The sequence below is a fragment of the Dysidea avara genome, chromosome 2, assembly GCF_963678975.1.
Source record: "Dysidea avara chromosome 2, odDysAvar1.4, whole genome shotgun sequence".
NCBI classification, from domain to species: Eukaryota; Metazoa; Porifera; class Demospongiae; order Dictyoceratida; family Dysideidae; genus Dysidea; species Dysidea avara.
Genome location: NC_089273.1, coordinates 39170721 through 39192167, shown reverse-complemented (window position 1 = coordinate 39192167; position 21447 = coordinate 39170721). Strand labels below are relative to the sequence as shown.

The window sequence follows — 21447 nt, the reverse complement described above, 5'->3', positions numbered from 1 at the left end:
GGTACGCTGTAGTTAAAGTTACACTTCTCCTGTCATATGAAGAACTTTTCTGCACAAAGAAAAGACACATTATAAAAGCATAATGCATTTCTGAAAAGCATAAAATCAAGCATAATAGACAGAAAATTGAGGAAATGCCAAAGCATAATAGGGAAATTTTGGAGCATAATAGACTCAAGCCTACCAATGGTTACTTCCAACGTGATTATTTATTGTATGGTTAATAAGTATTGTATGTTAGCTAGATGTGTTTTCTATGGCTTGTCAAAGTTTACAATTAATTTTGTCAGTAGCTTACTGTCTGGGTTAACTGAGGCCATGCCATAACGTGATTGTTAGCACTTTGAACTACTATCTAACTAGAATAGTCTATATTTAGTTTCCTCCAGGCTTAATGGCTACACTTTATTATATCAGTATGTCAGATCAGTATTGGTGTTTAGTATATTGTTGGCTGGGTATGCCTTAAATAAGCTCGAGAGTCGCACAGCCTGCTTTTGTCACATTACGGAACAGTTCAAAACATATGCAAGTATATAGTCCAGGTCTGCGTAAACACGAGACCAACAAGTTATAGTTAAAAGAGAAACATCTCATCAATGTAAGTACACAACCTTATCTGGTTGAATTAACTGATTAATTTAGTGACAGTAAGGCACAACCACATAAACAACCAGTCATCAAACATATCACACATAACCATATTTGGTCAGAACTTTGGTGCCAGTCAAATTTCTGAAGCAGCATAATATGTAAGACTGAGTGATAAACAAGTAATTCAAGTAATCTAACATGATTATTGTTGGTTAGACAATATTGACAGAAGTAACAGTATAAAAGGAAATGTCATCTGTAATGGGTCTGACTAGAACATGTCCACATGCAATATGGTGTAATGCGCATCACTAAATTTATTAGTGTGGTAAACAGAAAATTACCAGTTCTTGTTAGGTTAGGTAATCCAAAGGCTGCAGTACATGTTGTCAGACTTTCAGTGCTGGTCACTGTAAAGTGCTAATAACAATAACAACAGTGAGTTTAATGATAGAATGAAAGGAATAGCTCATAGTAATGCTTATTCTTGTGTTTGTAATGTACCGCAAAGATTTCTACGAGCAGAGTACAAAAGACCTCTGATGGTGCATAAATGGTATGGGGTTGTTTCAAACTCTAAGAGCTAGCTACAATGATGAAACACTGCTTAGACACGTCCTTGTACTTTTATCACACCAAGTGCTTCTGTATTTCTACCCACTGTTATTTACAAAGGTCACGGGCAAACGTGTCAAGCCCTCACATGCTACGTAACTAGCATTGCATTATTATGATGTAGCAAAATTTATCCCAATTCATCAGCCAATTTGCATTCAAACCACCTGTAGAGGTGGGTTCGTGTAAACCACTTTCAATTCGAATTACTTCAATGCAAATTACGTGTGGACGCAAGTAATTCAAATAAATACTCATTCAATTTGCATTATTTCTACTGTGTGGACATTCCTATAAAGATGTATAATGTGGGTGGTAGCATGCATTAAAATATTGGCTTATTGCTGGGTTATTAACTTAAGCCACACCACCACAAGCAACCAAGCATTTCCAGTAAAACAACAAGAAGTGTTATATTCCCACTGTCAATTTCCATTATGGTATCTTGAGCACAGTAGGGATATAACACTTCTCATTGTTTTACTGTGATTAAATATTGTGCACTACTCCAGTTTGTTTCAGTACTTTTTTCCGATGTGTTATGGTCCCTACTCTAGTTGAAAATTCCAAATTTTGTGTACTTGTTTGTTAATTTTTTTTGCAAAAAAAAATTTGTTATGACTGGTGAACCCACACACATTGCATCAATAGAAAGAAATAGCGCTGTGTGCCCCAGCTATCAATTATCATCTGAAAAGTGAAGTATTCATTATGCTTCATTGTCAGCTATGTTCAACCTGTTATGTAGCATTACGAATCAAGAACTGTTCGAAAAGCACATCTGTAATCGAAGTAGTCACTACGAAAAATACGGACACTTTCTGTTATGAAGGGAAGCCATCACATGCTACTGCCAAATCCACACTTTTCGCTGTCAGCAAAAATGAATGGGACACAAAGGAGGACACTGGTAAGTCCATGAAGAGTGCATTGTACATACTGTGGTATGCCTCTTGGGCCGAAGTGACGTCAAACAGTGAAAAAATCAAGTCCGTAGCCTTAGCTGTTATCAAGTTACACTTGTCTGAAGGCATCAGTCAAGCAGTCAGTCAGTCAGGCAGTCAGTCAGTCAGGCAGTCAGGCAGTCAAGTCAGTCGAAAATTTCGTTTAATAATTTTTTAAAAGCCAGTAGCAACCTGTTGAAAACTTTTCGGGTCGATTTGAAGGCTTGTTTGGGTTTAGTTTTACCAAACCAATACTGTCTCATCGTCATCAGGGAAAAGTGAGACTGGTTTTCAGGTGATGTTTTTTCATTGACCATGCCCACTCCTTTATGATCCCTACTATATGGTACAATACTACTGTATGATATGGATAAATAATCTTTAGGTGAACTACCATATCACCAGTCGATGACTCCCAAATGGTTGATCAAGCATGTTAGGCATGTACAAGTATGATACAAAAATATATAAGGTTGATAGTCACATGTTATACAGCATGTTCTGTCCTGTATCAAGTGACATGTAACCTTTTCGTAGTTGATAGATTTTGTACATGAACAGTGAATGTACACATCATGGTTTGTAATTGCTTTTTGTAAGGTCACTAGCTAGCTATAAAAGAACGCAAGTAGCTTTACCTTTAGTAGTTAAGGTATTAATGAACTACTTTAAGTGGAATATCAAGATACTACCAAGAACAACTTGTGCTTTTGATAACTAGATAAGATGGCACTTGTACTGAATACCGTTTTGATACTGGCAGCAACTTATTTTGCTACAACAGCAGAAGCTAAAACTGAGGTAAGTGATATTCTTTATGGTTCATACATTAATATATAACATAATTAATGTAAATACAATATGCATGTTACATCTAACAGCATAATGAATTCAACATTTTTTTCTTCTGTTAGGTAAAACTCATCAAATCATTGTTACCTTACCACCAGGTGATGAGTCCAAAATTATTGAGCAACTATGCCACTATTCATGGGTCATATACCTACAAACCTAACTACCTGGAAATACTTGCTGGAATTTATAACTAACATGTTTTACAAGTTCAACTGGTTCCTCCTGGTGTTCTAACTAATGATGATGATGATAGCAAATGTGTAACTGTTACTATGACAATTGCTATGGATACAGTGTGGGCTGATTCTAGTGATCATGATTCATATTTTGGAATTAGTGATGGAGAAAGATTCATAGGCTTTTAAGTAGTTGACAAGGTAACTATGTTGATCACCGTCCATGTTACTTGGCTGAAAGTGACGTCAAAAATGTACTTACAATGCAGTAACTGATAATTATGGTCTTACACCAATTTCCCCACAAGGTTACTCCAGTGAGATTAAGATACAAATCAAGCCGGGTGAGAAATGGAGATCTTGCCACACTGAGCACGATGAGGGATTTGTATATATAGCAAACTATCAACGAAATCTTGATCTTACCAAGGGATTGTACTTTGACATATATCGTGGCAGTGCTGGTGAAGTTTATCGCATTGGATACATCACAGTTGATGTCAACATGGATTAACTTCAAACATTACAAACAGTGTGAACATGAATAGTAATAACAGTTGCATGTCTTCTATGTAATATTTGTACTGTTGACATGTAGTAATAGTGGTAGTATGTAATTAGTATGTACATTATTAAGTTGTGGCGTTTCCAACTTTTCTGTACCTACAATGCAACACTGTTAGATCTGAAAGCCTGCTATAGTTATAGTCACAACAGGAGTCCATAAACACCACAAGTTGCAACACGTATGGGCTCCTGGATACATACTGCATAACAATAAACAAGTGTAATGAGCAGAGTGCAATATAAGCATAATGTATTGCTTGGACAGAATGGCCAGTCAAAAGTAAATTTGATTGGCCGTTTGAAAAACTGTATGGTTATTATAATTAAAACAGAGGTGTACTCGTGTGTGTGTGTGTATGTGTGTGTGTATGTGTGTGTGTGTGTGTGTGTGTGTGTGTGTGTGTGTGTGTGTGCGTGCATGCATGCGTGCGTGCGTGTGTGAAACACACCCTGCACAGTGTGAAGCACAAGCCTTCTAAGGGTTTGGAGGAAATGGAACACTCCGAGATCAAATCTGAAACTACTTTCAAACAAATTTGATGTACATATTTTATACAGAAAATCAATTGCATTTGTCTGTATCGTAATTATGTGTGCAGTAGCTATAATTTCTATTTTATGCAATAAATCAATACAATTGATTTATTGTACAAAATACATGAAATTGTGCAGCTATCATTGTACATTTTGTACACAGGTTATATTTACATTGTTACAAAGCACCAAGTTTTGAGTCAAGTTAAGTGGCACCACTTATAACTATTTACCTAGCTATTGTTGCTAAAGTTTCTTGTGAATTAAATCAAAACTTATCACAAATGGTTTGTCCGTCGGCAGAACTTTTTTTGTCACCATTCAACAGCGCTGGAAATTCTAACCACAAAACAGCCGTCATAATCATAGTGTGAATATTTTATTTTTCTATCACCGGTAATGTCATCATATGTTTCATCACAAATTGAAAACCACAATCATTTATTGAGTTAAACACATGCTGCAATGTCCTAGTTTATGCATGTGCATAAAGTTGGTTCTTAGATGGGATGAAGACTTTATGTAGTGATTGAACAGAGTTGATAATGGACGGTAATGATGAAACAATAATAACTATCATAATACATGTTGTAAAGGCTAATAATAATAAATACAAGTACGAAAAATATGGTTGGCACAAATGGCCTACCAATGGCTGCATTGGTCGGTCAGCAGCCTACTTTGCTCAGAAAATGGCAAATGGTCAACTCTTATTTTGTATACTGGATGGGTGGGTATTGATCATAGCCAACCAAGAAATTGTATAGTATTTGTGGCATACACAACAGTACAGGGAATTCAACTATGTACCAGACAATATTAAGACTTACAAACTGAAATAACTAGTATTTTTTTAAAAATTGTTAATTTAAAAATGAAGTAGGGATCTATGCAATAAAAGTAGTGACGCAAGAGATGAATGATGGTGTTACAGCATAGCTCAGTGGGAAAGTCCCTACTTTAGCATTACACAAAATAATAATAGCTAATGTGCCAAAGTAGGGACTTTCCCACTGAGCTATACTGTAATACCATCATTTTATTGCCTAGATCCCTACTTAATTTTTAATTTAACAATTTTTTACAATACTGGTTTGTTTAATTTTTTTGGTTGTGGCACAGCTAGCTACATTGTAACTTGTATTAGTTCACTTGTACTTTCCACATCTGTAGGTATGGGGAAGGAAGATACCATTACTTATAAACATCTTGCCCATTTGCTCAGTGAGAAGTGGAGTTCCCCATACTCTGTGGTTATGGGCAGGCTTAGCTGTAATTTGGGGTTCTCCTTGCTGCGCTCTTCAGTAACAAGTGTATCAGGGGATCGCATTCTACATCCAAGCGTCACTGTGTTCCTCCAGCTATCAACCTTGCTGTTGCTGAGGGGCATCTGTCTCCTTTAGAACAATACTACTATGAATGTAATATATTAATTTTATATTGTGATTGCCTCTTTCTCTTATAAAAAATAGCTATGTCTACCAGAATAATGTAACTTTTAACTGTTCTATCATACATGACTGTGGTATTAAAGTGACTGTTGCTTTAGAGTATATCTCAAGTCAGCCAAGGGATGTGTAGCTAGCTAGACCAATAAGGAGTGAGTTGATCTTGTTTATTGTTAAGTAAATAGAATAGCTAGATTGTTAAGAGGTGAGGTTTCTGTACTCTTTCGCTATTAGTCCACCTAGATCTTTATTTGGTGGGCGTGGTCGCAAACCTATCACAAACCAGATCCCAATCGTGAAGTTGCAGATATCTAGCAAGTATGCCTGTGCCTATTATGCCAGCATAATCTTGAGAATAATAGGTCACTAATTTCATGAGAATAATTCCGGAATTATAGGATGGTTACAGGCATAATTTTAGAATAATCGGACAACCACGGAAATAATCGGTGGAATTAGGGGGCGTGTCTCTTCTTGATTACCTAAAAGAAAGAGTTAAGCTACTACAAATGATATAAAGCTGACAGCAGTGCTGGCTGAAAGGAGTTGAAAAGCCTCTAACAGATCGATATACTCTAATAGAACGCTCAAATACTCTAGTAGAGCAGTCAGATCATTTCATGTTATAATCTGCAGCCAACATCAGGGATTCAACTGCGTGATTATCTGCAATTCTGAAACTTGTACATCTTATACCAGTGTATCTCTTTAAGTCTTTGAGCATTATTATCTACCTAACTTAGTACATAGCTATACACTAATAATTAAATACACTTGAATTATTACTGTGGATAGCTATTCTAAGTCTGCTGTAACTATTATGGATAGTAAAATGATGTGTAAGGTGGAATGCTTCATATATGGCTATTAATAATTTGGACAAAACTACTTATAGCAGCATCTTGAAAACTAAGCAACTAGCCACAGGTATATACTGAATGAGAATGATTATGGAATAATAGGCTGGATACAAGAATAATAAAAAGAATAATAGGAGAATTTATTGGGAAATTCTGGAAAGAATAATAGGTAAAATTTTGAGCACAATAGGCTCAGGCCTACTAGCAAGTGTACCTCTCATAGTAGCGCTGGGACTGCAATCCAACTCTGAAATAATTCTGTGGCATCTAAATATGTGACCGGATTTGCAAAAAGGTACCTTTTCCACACATTTGACATACCAGCAAACTAAATGATGTAACATTTAACTCCTCATACCGATTAACTTGCTTTTAGTATCAAAATGTAGCCAAATACGTAGTTACATTCATTGAAAATTTCAAGCAATTATATGCCATGATCAAAAATTATGAAGCTTTAAAGTCCAAAAAAATGGGTCAAATTTTGTGTGTGAAAAAGGTACCTTTTCGCAAATCCGGTCACATATGCTGCTGAAAGAAAACGTTGATACTAAAAATTAACGCCTCGATATGGTTTTGTTGGTTGAAGAAGAAGACAAGCAGCCTGACTGAATATAAAAGAAAACACAAGGCGCAGAGGGTCTACACTTGTCGGAACCTCAAAAGGCACATCCACTGGTGAGTTTGTTGTTGTGGCGTATAATGGTAACCATGTGCTGCTTCGTTTGACCTCTAGCCTTGCGACTGTGGTCAAGCAGTGAGACTAAAATTCGAGCTTTGGCAATTTTCAAAGAATTCTATATCTGGCCATCTGTAAGTGTTTCGTTATATTTAATAGTATGTACTATGGACTATTACTATTCCACAAAGGTGATTTTCGTAATGTAAAATGTCTCTGGGATGATTTTTTGAAGGCAGAGTTTTGGCTAGTGTGCAAAAGTTTCACCTGGATCCCTACTTAAACGATACTACTGTACCATTTGATAACACTAGAATCTTGTTGATTTAAATGCCAAATACATAACATTGCTATTAACCTTCTAACCATCAGGTTTCTGGTGGAGCACACCATGGACCAAAATGGAGCTGTAGTAGGTTGGGATACTATATATTTGAGTGTGCACTTCATAGTTTCTTGGCCACTTGACTCTTGATATTGTGCCAATTATTGCTTGCCATTTTTAAAGATGTATCCCAACTATTTAACATTTAGTTCATTACAAAGTTACCATGTTTGATGAAGACTTATTTCAAACAATTTGGATACAAACTTTCTTCTAAATACAGTCTTCACATAACAGTACTGTGAATTTATAATGCATAGTCATAGTCAATAATTGGATGTGATAAGTAAAACCCACAATCAATTGTTGTATGGAAGGATATATAAGGACTAAGCTTTGACAATGAACTTCAATGACAATAATATGAATATGAACAATTTTTTGGAAGGCCTAGAGTCAAGGCCTAAGTACTTTGCGTTGGCAAGATCACAGCGAAAAGAGTGCTTTATTTTCCATGACACATTCAAGTGTGCTATATTTTCCATTTGCATCTCAATAAAGTACGGTTATGAAAAATAAAGAACAGTTATGCATTGATTGGAAAATAAATACAAAAAACAATATCACATGTATAACATCTCTAATCGCCAAAAGTAGCCAAGGGGATACTTACTACCACAACTGTACTACATAGACACTTACTGATTGTCTGATGACTGAAAACCAATGCGGTTCGAATTCACAAAATGAACACTCCAAGCAATTCAAGATGACAAGTCAGCACTTTAAACCAGTTAAAGCACCACTACGCTTGTACAATATGAAAATAAAAGCAATCGGGCATGGTCTCAAGCCTAATATAGCACTCAGCTTCGCCTCATGCTACAGGTATAATAGTCTCTTACCCACGCCCTCGTGCTTTTATATCCATATCGTATGCGTGGCAGTACTTTAACTAGTATACAAAATACATAGCTATGGTTAAGTGCTACACTTGCCTGTTGGTAACTGGATTTTATGAGTGTTAGTGATTCTCTGATACATTCCCCATCAAAGTAAGACAGTAGTCCACAAGCTGAGTCTTGTATGGTCTCCTTCAGTGGCTGTTGTTCAGTTATTTGTTGTAGTGACTAAGAAATGAACAAGTGTACAACCACAAAGTCCACAAACATAGCAATTTTTACAAGACCAACTATGATATGTACAAAACTTAAAAAATTTCATTCAGTAATTTCAGAATTCTGTAGGTTGCAGTAAGTAGTCGGTCACTTTAAGCTTAATGTGGTCTAGATATGCAGTTGGATGTATATATAAAAATGTAAGCAATTCAAAATTAGGGAATCCAAAAATGAAGGGGTCAATTTCTATATTAGTAGCTCTAAGACAGGTTACTCACTATGGTGTGTATATACATGTACAATGTAGCTTGTTATTTCACACTAACTGAACAATATATACAGTATGATTCAACTTGATTTACAACACTGCAAAGAACACACACACACACACACACACACACACACACACCTTGTCATATATGGTCCACTCATCAATAGCAAAAAACCCTTCTTTTATTAGTCCCTGGTAAGGCCAGAGTGTCACTGACCAAATTAGAAGCCTTATTAACAACTTGCGTCCTATAAGAATGTAGAAAGACACTCTAATATTCCAATATATCTATTAGAATATTTGGGTTATATTTCTTGACTCAAGATTGTATTCCTGTATTCCGGTTCACTCACTAGCCTTTTTCTTAAAATTTTGGCAACACTCTGACTAATAAATATGTTTGGATCAGCACTTCTACTGCTGGGCCTGTACAAATACTCTAATACAACACACATACACACACACCACTGTCACTCAGTATTGAAGTTGGTCAGAGTTACAATACATCGTACCGATGTGTACATACAGGGTTAATAGTAAGAATACTACCATTAGTTATACACTACTTTCTTTACCTTAAAATGCTTGTGCAGTCCTTTAGCTGTCTTACACACTCCTTCAAGAGATCTCTGAGCACTCTTTCCTAAAGGTTTTCCACCATTATCTATCTTGTCCTCCCATCCCAGCAACATGATAGCTGTAGGTCACATTGTTGAATATCCAGTAGTGCCTTAAGAGCCTATGGTACATCATGTACTAACTGACTTTAATGTACAACCCCACAATATATTATAGCTAAAGCACCACCACACGTATATATGGAAAATACAGCACGAGGGGGCGTGTCGAGAGGCTAATATAGCTTGAGGCAAAGTCAAGTGCTGTATTTGCTTTAAGACACCCCAGAGTGCTGTATTTTTCATACACACAAGCATAGGTGGTGCTTTAACTGTTATATTGTACTTCCTGGTCATCTGGCTCGGAGCAATTTTCTCTAGTACTCAAACCGCTGCGATTTTTGGTGATCAGTATATCAGTAAGTGTTTAACTAATCTATTTCTAGTCGTAGAATGAACTAATAGGATTGGTTTGGCTAATTTTAGCGATTTACAATGTCACGCATGTGATCAATTGTGCTGAGTCGTGTTTAAAAGGCTTCGTGATCAGATGATCAGTAAGTGTTTATACAGTCTATTTTAGCCGTAGAACGAACTCGTAGGATTAGTTTGGGTGGTTTAGCGATTTACAGTGTGTTTACATAACATTCCTTAAATAAATTCTCCACATAACTGTACTGTATTTGCCCAAGTGTACTGTATTTGCCCAATTAGCTGCATAACTGTATGGACAATACGATATGTGGCATCGCTTTGATCCTCCCACGCAAAATACAATATTATGAACACGCATGCATGCACACACACACTCACATGCATGCACACACACACACACATGCACGCATACAATATACCTTTATTTCTGCAGATAAATGGCAATGTAGCCAGCACATCACCAATGAATAATGCTCCTCCCCTGTTGATACTATAAGCCTCTCAGTCACTCTCTTATATGCCATCCCACCAGAACCTGAAAGAACACATCATGTTCAACCTCCGAATCCTTTGGCAAAGTATGATGGCAAACTCAGCCCATTGCCTTCATGCTAACCAATAGCTATATGACCAATAGCTACAGGTGTGTTAGTTAGCATCATGGCAAAGGACTGAGTTTACCATCACGCTATCCGCTACATACTCACGCACGGCATCACATGGATTCCAACACTGGTGAAAACCTCAATACTGTGTAAAATGCCGTATAGCAGGTTATCTGTACAAGGTCCAAATTTTTGCAAATAAAAGTGCAACTCACAAAATTTTTCTGCTAGCAGATTTTTATTTTCGAGTGAGAAGAGTCTCCCCTAAACTTCAGTATTCATACATATAGAGGTTATGCATGGGGGCATGGCAGTATCACATTTACATATCATTAACTCTCATACGCATGTGCGGATGCCATTTTGAGTAAAAATGTTCATAGTGAAGTACAGTGGCATTTGAGTATTCTATAAGTAACATCCAGGGCTTAAAGACAAAGAAAAGGAGATATAAGGATAAAATGAAAATTGTGGAATGTGCCAAAGATTTGTACTGCTGCTTAGAGAGTAAGAGTAACATTGCTTGCACTGCTGAATCCTCCGTGAATGGACTGATTGGTCTGTTCCCTCTGGTGTATGTATCCAGACGTGTATAATCATCTAGTTCTTGCCATCAGCTTGTACAATGAAGAAAGATAGGTTTAGATGGGTATAAATGGCTGGTAACCAGTAGTGCAGTTCAGCCACAAACAGTGTACAGAAGAATCAATTGTGTTTGTCTTTTATTAAAGTATTCTCAAAGCATATCATTGATGGCTTGATGCCACTGAAAGTCTGGGTATAGCTACTAAAAATATTGGAGAAGTGCATACTATGTGGCTATGTACATGCATAGCTGGGCTAAGTTAAGACTGCTGTGCATGCTCTTTGCTGCCCAAACCAATATTCTCAGTATATATATATGTAGTGAACAGTCTGATGCTTCAAATAAACTTTTAAGATGGATCCTCTGTTGAAGTTCTTCGTACCACTGAAGCTAATGATGATACTAGTAACATATGCAGTTTAAATGGCATGAAGTAAACATGAGTTAAGAATAATAATACAACAATTCAAGTACAAATGTTTATTCTGTTCAGCCTTGCCCGAGGAAGTCTGGACATGTGGCACCAACAGTACTCTATGAACGCTTCTACTCAAAATGGCGTCTGCACGTGCATGTATGAAAGTTAATGATACATAAACGTGATGCTGCTACGCCCCCTGCTCAACCTCTATTCACAAGTCTTTGCAAATCGCAGAAATTTATGCTGGAGCCACCTCACAAAAATTTGGACCTCGCAACAATAACCCGCTATACTAAAGGAGAAATTTTTTGCTGATTTTGATGTTTTGCGGGTTAACAGAGAAAAATTTATCCTTAAAATATTTAAGCCTCCATAATTATTATAGTGCTTTTTTCTGCTAATTATAGACAGGTTTAACAAGAAGGCGTGGCACTATAATACATCATTTTTGTGTAACGTAATCCGGATTTGTGTTTTGTAGTCTTACTTTATCAATACTAATGTCTGAAAGGTATCTTTTTTTACCATGTCAATGGTTTTTGTCCTTAAACTACCCAGTTTTTATCATTGCTTGATTGATAAGTTCCAGTTGACATCGTATTTATTTTTCCCTACAAAAATGGCCAGTGATTTGCACATGCTATAGTGAGACCACATGTTGAAATCGGCCATGCAGCACTGCCAAGAGATAATGCACCTATCAATTTATTGCCCCACCACTCCCCCACCCCCCCTACCTCAGGCATAGGTGGGGCTACACTGACACGAAACTGTTACCTTTGACAACCATTCAATAAGTGCCCAAGTATTTTTTGTTGTAACTTTCTATGCTATGTCAAATCTCCGTGCTACAACAGGGGCCAATGGTGGGGATTTGACATTAAAGGTTTGCCCTACTATGGAGTATGGAGCATTGATTTCACCCCTTTATAACCTATGATTTCACATTCCAGGGATGGATTCAGGAGCTGGCAGGGAGGGGGGCACAAACAGGCTAAGTTGTAGGACTTGTTAGTTACTGCATTTTTGAAGCAGCAAATAATCACCTCTTAGTAGTGTTACTGCCATTTATTGGCCTTTGCAGATGGTTGTGAAGTCTAAAATGCTGTTTAAAAGGTTACGAATGTCTATAAACACAGCAACGATAATTATGTTTAGAGGCGCTTAATAGTACGCACGAAGGTGCTGGGTGACAATTTTACAGCTAGTTAATGTGTTTGACTGGTTCACTTCGGTAAATACTAGCAAAATGTTCACATTTTGGGTTGGGGGGAGGGCATTTGCCTCAATGCCCCATCCTGGATCCGCCATTGCATTCGATATTCGTTGTGTCATAAGGAAGTTCATCGCTTCGTAAGGGACGACCAAATACTAGGTATATATGTACTGCTTGTAAGTTCACCGAGGGGTTCACTGTAAAACTAAACATTCAGCTCTCGACATTAGCTAACTGACATGACACGCTTCCATATGCGAGTCCATACTACATTCATATACAGATAGCAAACTTACGCATCCCTCCCATCGCTCCATAGTCTATCGTAGCTACATCTGATCAGCTAACGCGTAGCTAGGAGGTAGCCACATTAAAGAGAAATTATTTAGAATTTGCCAAAAGTTTTTTTTTCTGCCAAATTTTGGGTTTTCGCCTTTTTTTTTTTTTTTTTTTTTTAAAGTTTTTCACTATAAACTGCCTGTCTATTTGATGTAGTTGGTTATCCTGCATGTATCAAGCATCAAACTAGTGCTTGTAGTCTGTAAAAAAATAACTCAGTTTCTAATGGCCGCCATTTGTCAGTTATAGTGCAGTGAATGTGAGGGTGTAGCTAGCTAGCTAGAGTAAAACTTGCTAGCAAACCACAATTCAATTTATTAATGTTTGACAGTACAAATAAAGGTACTGAGAGCCACTGGCAAGTACTGCCTGGGACTCAAACTAAAGAAAGGGGAACATACAAAAATACCCAGGGAGACATCATGTGCAAGATTTGTAAGTCTTCATGCAAGATTCTCGCATGGAAAATGTCCCTTTTCTTGTAAGTTTCTTGCAAGCAATGAGTAACTCACACAATTCCTGCAAGAAACTTGCAAGTTTCTTGCAAGTCACTGCAAGAATCTTGCAACTGATTTCTCCCTGGGTAAAATAAATTAATTAGGTAAGTTCTCTGTACAAAGGTGTCATCGATGCTGTGACACATGCAGTGGCAACAAGGATAGTTATAATGAAAAGAATGCAAATTGGTATCATCAAAATTTTGAATAAAGTGTTCCCACATGTAGTTATAGAGTTTACACTTGATAATGCAAATAAGGAGAGATAAATCTATTCTTGGCAAAGAGTTCCATAGATGTGCATGGGTAGGCAGTGAAACTGTAACATTTCTGTGCAATATTAGATGAACATCTGTGGTGGATCATTTTTTGAGATGAACCGAATCTTGTGTTAGAGGTATATTATACTGAATTTAACTTACTCAGCAATGTTAAACACATTGATGGATGTTGGTAAGATTTAATGAAGAAGATAATGTTGTGTATTGATAAACATACATAAATGATAACAGTTGTAGACTCACAAGTAAATACCTGTACCATTCAACAGTGTATATTTGTTTAAAGTTTGGGCAAAATGCTGATTTGATAGAATGTCTTCATTGTTGTACTATAGGGCCTGGTATATTATAGGCTCAAATCTAGCTGAGGGCAGAGTTCTTATTTTTTGTTCTAGCATACATTTTTACATATGCTTTTTAATTTGCTAATAGTTAACTTTTGTAAAGCTAGATATGTTACTCTTCAGAAATTGCAGAACACATCTGATCGAGATAGGGCAGTCATGAGCTATTAAATTAAGAACACATTTATTTGTCTCTCTTTGTCTCCCTTAGACTGCATTCATTCACTACATCCAACACAGAGATTTTTTTTTTATGTTTACCATAATTCACTTTTCCGCTGAAAGCTGTGATTTCCATGATTGTGGATTCAAGCCTCACTGGTGCATGGCAAAGTGACTAGCTATGTGTTTGATTAGAATATAACTAAACTTTTGTTGCTTTAATTTCCTCTTGACTTTTTACAATTCTTTTCTACTAGCTTACATCATTAAAACAATAAACGTGGGTAGCTAACAGTAAGTGTGAACCAATTTGGGACTTTAATGTTCCTTATGTATAGATTCAGCTCTTCAACTAAAACATATAATTATGTTAGCTACGTTGAAACTAAACTATGCTACTGGACATTTGCTGTAGGAACTTAGGTTAATGTATGAAAGTGTTTAACATGGTCCTGCTGCAAGCAGGACAGGTATCATCTTAAGAGCTATTTTACCTTTTGTAGACTAGCTGTAAAAGTTCTCTCTTATCTTCAAATTATTAACATTCCTACCTTCCATCATCAATAAGGCTCTGGAATGCCCTCACAGCACATGTTGTTGAAGTTAAAGACTTTTGTTAAGTTAGACTAGTATTTTGGTTTATGTTCAATTGGATATGCATTCAATTCTGTACAGAGGCCTGCACAGTATAGTAGTTATTATTATTCCATATAGCTGAGGACAATTATACATTGTATTGTACAACTGTAATAGAGTTCAAGCCACTTTTCACTTTATGCATGCCATGATTCATTTTTTTCTAAATTCAAATCAAGCCTGATACCTGACAAGAAACATTGTTTTCTCCAAAAAAGATCGTTTTTGCCTTTTATAAATGGAAGGTCTTATAATGGCCTAGCATAGATCCATGTGTCATCACATAAACCATAGATTACTCCTGCTGATAAGCGTTTACATAACTTCAAAACATGTGTAATTATGTGATTGTATAATACCCTGTTATTGTAATCCAGGATGTTTTTGGTACCACCTTAAGGCTTCCAGCAGGCATGTTGTGTGCCATTATGTCACTATGAGACAAGAAATATTCGGTTATTCACTTTCCAGTAACAGGTTTTGGTAAACTCTGTATGTTCACAGCACTATACATATCACTGATATCACAAAAAATCCTGAAATATCAGGCCATACCAACTTAGTAATTGGTCTCTCATTCTTACCTGTACAGATTTCACCATTTTTCTTGCCACATCAACCATTTTTTGTACTATTCATGACTGAATTCAGCTGTTAGGCAATATGTAAAGTTAGTAGCTAGCCATAACAAACTAAAAAGTCACACTCTGGGACATGTGAGCTAAAAAAAATTTTGAATCAGCCCATATTGCTATTTTAAGATGAGAACCTAGTCATTAATTTTATGTGGCCTCAACATGGGTATCGCATATATGACCTTGTTAACCGTTAAGGCTGCACTGAGCTTTATAAGATGCACGCACAGTATCTACTGATGTTCATTGATCAATAACTCGCATTAGAAATCACATGGACTTGTAAGTTAGATTTTTGGAATGCTAGCATCATATAGAACAAAATGGCATTAAAGTTTCATTGATTGTAACGTTCCTATATTAGTTCAAACACAGGAGTGTAATTCTTGTTTTAAAGAAGAAAATATCCTCGAGATTTGTGAACTCCATAGATTTAAGTCCTGTGCAAATTTTATTTTGTTGATGTACAGGTACACTGTTGCACTGCTCAAGCAGCATCGCTTTTAGCAAATCATTGAAAATTGGTTGCCTTGTTGCCATCCTCATGGGTGGAGCATTCAAGTGAGCTATTGGTGATTCATGTCAAAAATTTCTCAACTGAAATTAGGTAAAGAAGACCGTGAAACAAGTAGAGAAACAGTTACTGTTAATAACAATTTTGTTGCCAAAAAAAAAAACCAGTTAATTGGAGGATGGTTAATTGTCACTTAAGTACCATGGATTTTCCTTGTGTTTTTAATATTTCCACTATGGTAGCTCAACAGTACATGTGTTTGTAATTGTTTGTTGTTTGTCAATAACTGGAATTAGCACTAGCAACATTATTTGTTGACTCTAATGAACACTGTACTGATGGAAGAACAAGTACCCACTCCAGCTTGCATTTTCTACAGTGTCAGTATAGCTGCTGCCATTCCGGCCTGCCAAATTGGTAATGTATTGATAGATTTAATTCCATCACTAGTTCCTCTTTTTTGGGATTCTGCATAGAGAGAGATGTAAACAATCACTATAATTACAAATAACCATATTATTTAAGTTTTCCAGGTTGATTGGATGACTGGACACACTCTTATACCTATACACTGTATATTACTTTGACTGCAATGTGGTAAACTACTGTAATTTCTTCACCATGTTACTTCACTTAGGCTTGACAACACATACAAGGCCTATGGTTTCCTAATTTCCAAGAACCTTGTCCCTATTGCAGTATGGTAAAAATACTCCAATTGCACAGTCACACAACTATTGTTCAACCACTGGCTATTTAAACATCATAGTCACATATACATTTTTGAATACAGTGTAATGAACAAACACAACAAGGAATAGTTGTCTCACAGCCATGGTGCCTATAGTAAATACTTTGTAATTTCTGTAGTATGTGTTAGTGCCATCTATGCTTATCCTGTGATATATAGTCATCCAGTTAATTAAGCAAGAACAGAGATAAACGAATCCCCATACACTATTGTGGATTAAGATAATATCATCATAGACACATTTGATTGTTGATAATGTGTTTTAGATGACCCTTTAAGTTTTTAACACTATGGTGGCAATACCAGAAATTGTAAGGCCAGGGTTCAGATGTATTTTTTGAGAAAATAGTCCTGGACAGTAAATCTTACACAAAGTGGTCTAATAGAACAGTTGTCTATTCAGTTCAGATGACAGAATGTTTGGATAATTGACCACTATACTCCTAACTACATCAAACCTAACTCAACAAATTGTATAATTCCTGTACATATTACTACATTTAATAATACTACTAAGTGACATTACTGACATAATGTTACTGAAGGGAAAGTTAATTTCACTTAGTTTCATCAAGAGTAAATAATAAAAGAGAGAGTGTCTTACTCCAGTAAGGGACATCAAAAATGAAAGCCACAAGTCCACAGGCTTTCCTAAGTTTCCTTGAATTTACAGAAGGTGTTAATTAATGATGTTTTGGCTTGCATACACTAACTTTCAAGGGGCTATTCAAAGTCACCACCTCCTAAAGTGTTAACTCACTCAATCTGCACTTATATCACGAGCATGAAGTTACTATAATCCAGAAAGACTTGTGGCTGTCATTTTTGATGGCCCATACTGGAGTTATACACTCTCTTTTATTATTCACTCTTAGTTTCATGAATCTACTTGTGCTGAAATTAACTTAGTGTAACGGGCTGGGGTGCCCCCATTATGGGACAAGGACTGGACCATGTGGTTCTTCACTATATTCTTATTAATGCATACTACTCAACTTTATGCATGCGTACACATACACACTAATACACAGTATCCAGTCCACTATTCTGTTACATTAGCAAACTGTACATTTGTTGTAGGGTAAATCCCTATAGGTATCATTTTACACCATGAATAAAGTAGCATTTATATATTCCATAGAGACAGCTTTGGAAAATTGCAGTACTTTGTTACGAACTCTGTGGAACTGATGATATACATATTAAAATTTGTTGACGATCATCATATTCATATTAACAGGCACATGCCTTTTTTTCCTTGTAACTATACAACCAAGTACTAAAGATAATACAAAATGCAGTTAAAAGTACATCATTAATAATGAATAAATGAATAATGTTTGAGAAAACTACAAGGCCTAAGGCTTCACACTCACCGGGAACAGAATCCATGTTGTATGAAGAGACAATCGTATAATGGGCAGGTGCTTTTGTGGAGGTGATAGAAACATACAACGATCCTATTTAACACCGATCAAAACAGTTAGCACATGACACCCACAAGACAAGCGAACTACTGTTCATTTGTGATTGAAAGTGGGTGACAGCGACTATTTCGATTGGAAGACAAGTGGTTGCTACGCCTGCTTAATAAACAGCATGATTAGAAGTTGTTACTAATCGCTGGAGGTTAGTTTGTGTTGGTTAAACACTCTGATAGTCTTGTTTTGTTTCTTTAGTCTTGCGTAACTAGGGTATCTTCACTCATGTATGGGATGAGAGAAAGCCTCACCTGGCAGGCCATTGTGTGAAGAAGGTACAGTTTCCAACTGGTAAGTTTGTGTGATGATGCATAGCTCTCTACCTGAAGCCTTTTAGTGCCAGGAGTGCCCAGACTGATCACTGATATGGGCCCTGAGAAAACAACATAAATATTCACTGCCAAATTACATTCCACATACTGAACGCTGATGGAGAGAACAACCACAGCATTCACAAAATGTGCCCTTAGGCTGATAATTGTTGTGTGCGTGGTTGTACTTGTTATTAACTGCTTTTATTATATGTAGCTACAGTCTGCAGCCATCAGCAATGCTCCACATACTTGTGCACACTGACATATCCATGAAATTCTGGTACTGCATTTCAGCTACATTAATTTTGTTCTCCAAGTTTTTTTTGGTCTTGCAACATATCCACGGCATCATGTGATTATTTTAGTACAAATGACCCAGCTCATGTTAAATATATACATAACTCAGATATCAGTTGTAGGTGATAGACAGTTCAAATACTCTGCTTTTATCCCAACATCACCGTGGTCTGCTCTTGGCAACTCCAGCCATGTCTTAATCCAGCATTTTAATCCATCCTCATTTAAACATATCATGTAACACACATTGTGTACAATTGCATAAAATTAATGTAATAAGTATTCGTTGGATGTTTAAGCTTTACTGCTTGTGGGCATCATATTCAGTACCGTGATTCTCACAATTTAAAGTGCAATCTCACATCCTCACATTCCCATGGTCGGATAATCACTGATTGTAATTGCATACTAATACATCCCTTATGTTTATGTGCCAGTCAGTTCCGATAGAATTGTATTACTGTGCATCTTTTCTACCTGCACACACTGTGTTGGTCATGTACTGTTTGTACATGCTCCATTAGTAGGTTGTCCCATTGGTGATTGTACTTGGTTGTATTTGCCCTGGACCTAGTAATAATAATAATAAGTATTGGGATCACTAAAAGAACTGATATACAAATCCTCTACCACTTACACATCAAAAATATCCATGGTCCAGCTGGTTAACAGGTCAACTGATCTGGTAACATTTAACACCTCACCACTACACTCTCTATCAGCAAAGTGGAACATACTATTAGTGACCGCATACATCTCTGACCATATGATCATCCTTGTGGTCTGGACGAATCAGCAGGTCATGTTTTTGACAAACGCATCGAGAGCATGTTGCAGTCGAACCATGTTTACTATAAGTCACAGCGTACATAATACACTAATAAACAAACACACATCAGAATATACATTTAATTTATACGCTTTCTGTATATCACTCAACATGTTATTGACTTACATTGTATTTTCTTCTGGATGCTTCTCAGTTTCAGGGCAATGTGATAAGAGCAAACTTGATGTTACGATATCTGTTCTGAATGGCCTGGTAGACTGCTGTCAGTTCTGGATATCGATGTTCCCACTGCATGGAGTTCTCATTACGACTGTAAGATAGCAAATACTAAACCAATTGTTACATGTGTGCATACGATAGTTTAGTGGTGTACTGAAATGGAGTTAAGTGCATGAATGTGTAACTAAACTTGAATATATAGGTCCCTGTACAACGGTTAAAGTTTGGTTTGTGGCCTATGGCTGCTGTATGGGAGGACATTTACCTCTCTATAAAGGCCAAATATTTCTGGCCTGCAGCTGGTTACATTGTAATTCATCACTTGTATGCTTCACCTAAACGCAAGGAATTACACTAAATGTATAAGGCTATAACTGTACCACCACCTTCACAAAAGCAATGTATCACTTACACAGTTCAACAGATAGAGAATGATAGCCTACTGCTTACTTCGAATTATGGTACAAAAGTGATGGACACTTTCTGCGTTATTCTTACAAACAACAAAGGAGGATAATGGTAAATGTACGATGATATGTACCGCATTGTATCGAATTATGGCCCAGGTGTTTATTTCTTTCAAGCAATTTTTTACCCCGGCTACTAAATGAGACCGGCGACTGTAAGATTTATATATGTATCTGATAGGCATTCACGGGTCAACTTCTTACCTTGGTGTTGTGCTCTCCTGGACTCTCCTTGATGCTTCTTTCCCTCAGCATATTTCACAGATACCAGCTTAAAAGGAACTCTTACTATAAAATGTTCTTCACTTCATCATTTATAATATCACCCGGAATTGTTAAAAATGATGGCTGCATATAGAAATTTATTTGAGACCCGGCGTTCATTTTTGTTATGATGCTGCATACTCCTGGTGACTAAACGGGACCAGGCGTTATACAAGACCGGCCATAATTCGAGGCAATACGGTACTGCAGTATGCCAAAATCTACATATGTACCTGTTGGGTTAAAACATTGTCTAATGTGCAAGCCTGTACCCTTAGAAGTTACTAAGTTACACTCATCTAAACTCTGAATACATCAGTTAGTAGTCAGTAACAAGAAATTCCCACCAAAAAATAAAACAAATTTTGTGGCAACACACAGAAAGTGTTTTGGGTAATACTGAAGATACATGTAATAAAACATTAATAGAAAGAATAAAATTAATAATGATCTTTGACTAGCATTCAAGACTCCTCCAAATGTATGTACTAATTGTACATGAGGAATCCTTCCAAAAAATCTCTATTTAGAGGAAATCTTCAGACATTAGTAAGGCTTAGCTTTATATAGGCCACCATGGTAACTTTGAT

At 36.6% G+C, this 21447-nt stretch overlaps 1 long non-coding RNA gene across 1 annotated transcript; it reads right to left on the bottom strand.

Moving 5' to 3' along the window:
- Positions 1–18112: 18112 nt before the first annotated feature.
- Positions 18113–20397, bottom strand: LOC136247291 (uncharacterized). Its single transcript, XR_010697317.1, has 3 exons — positions 20073–20397; positions 19755–19968; positions 18113–19687 (listed from the first exon to the last, which is right to left on the bottom strand). It is a non-coding gene; the product is annotated as an uncharacterized lncRNA (long non-coding RNA).
- Between the last annotated feature and the right edge of the window lie 1050 nt (positions 20398–21447).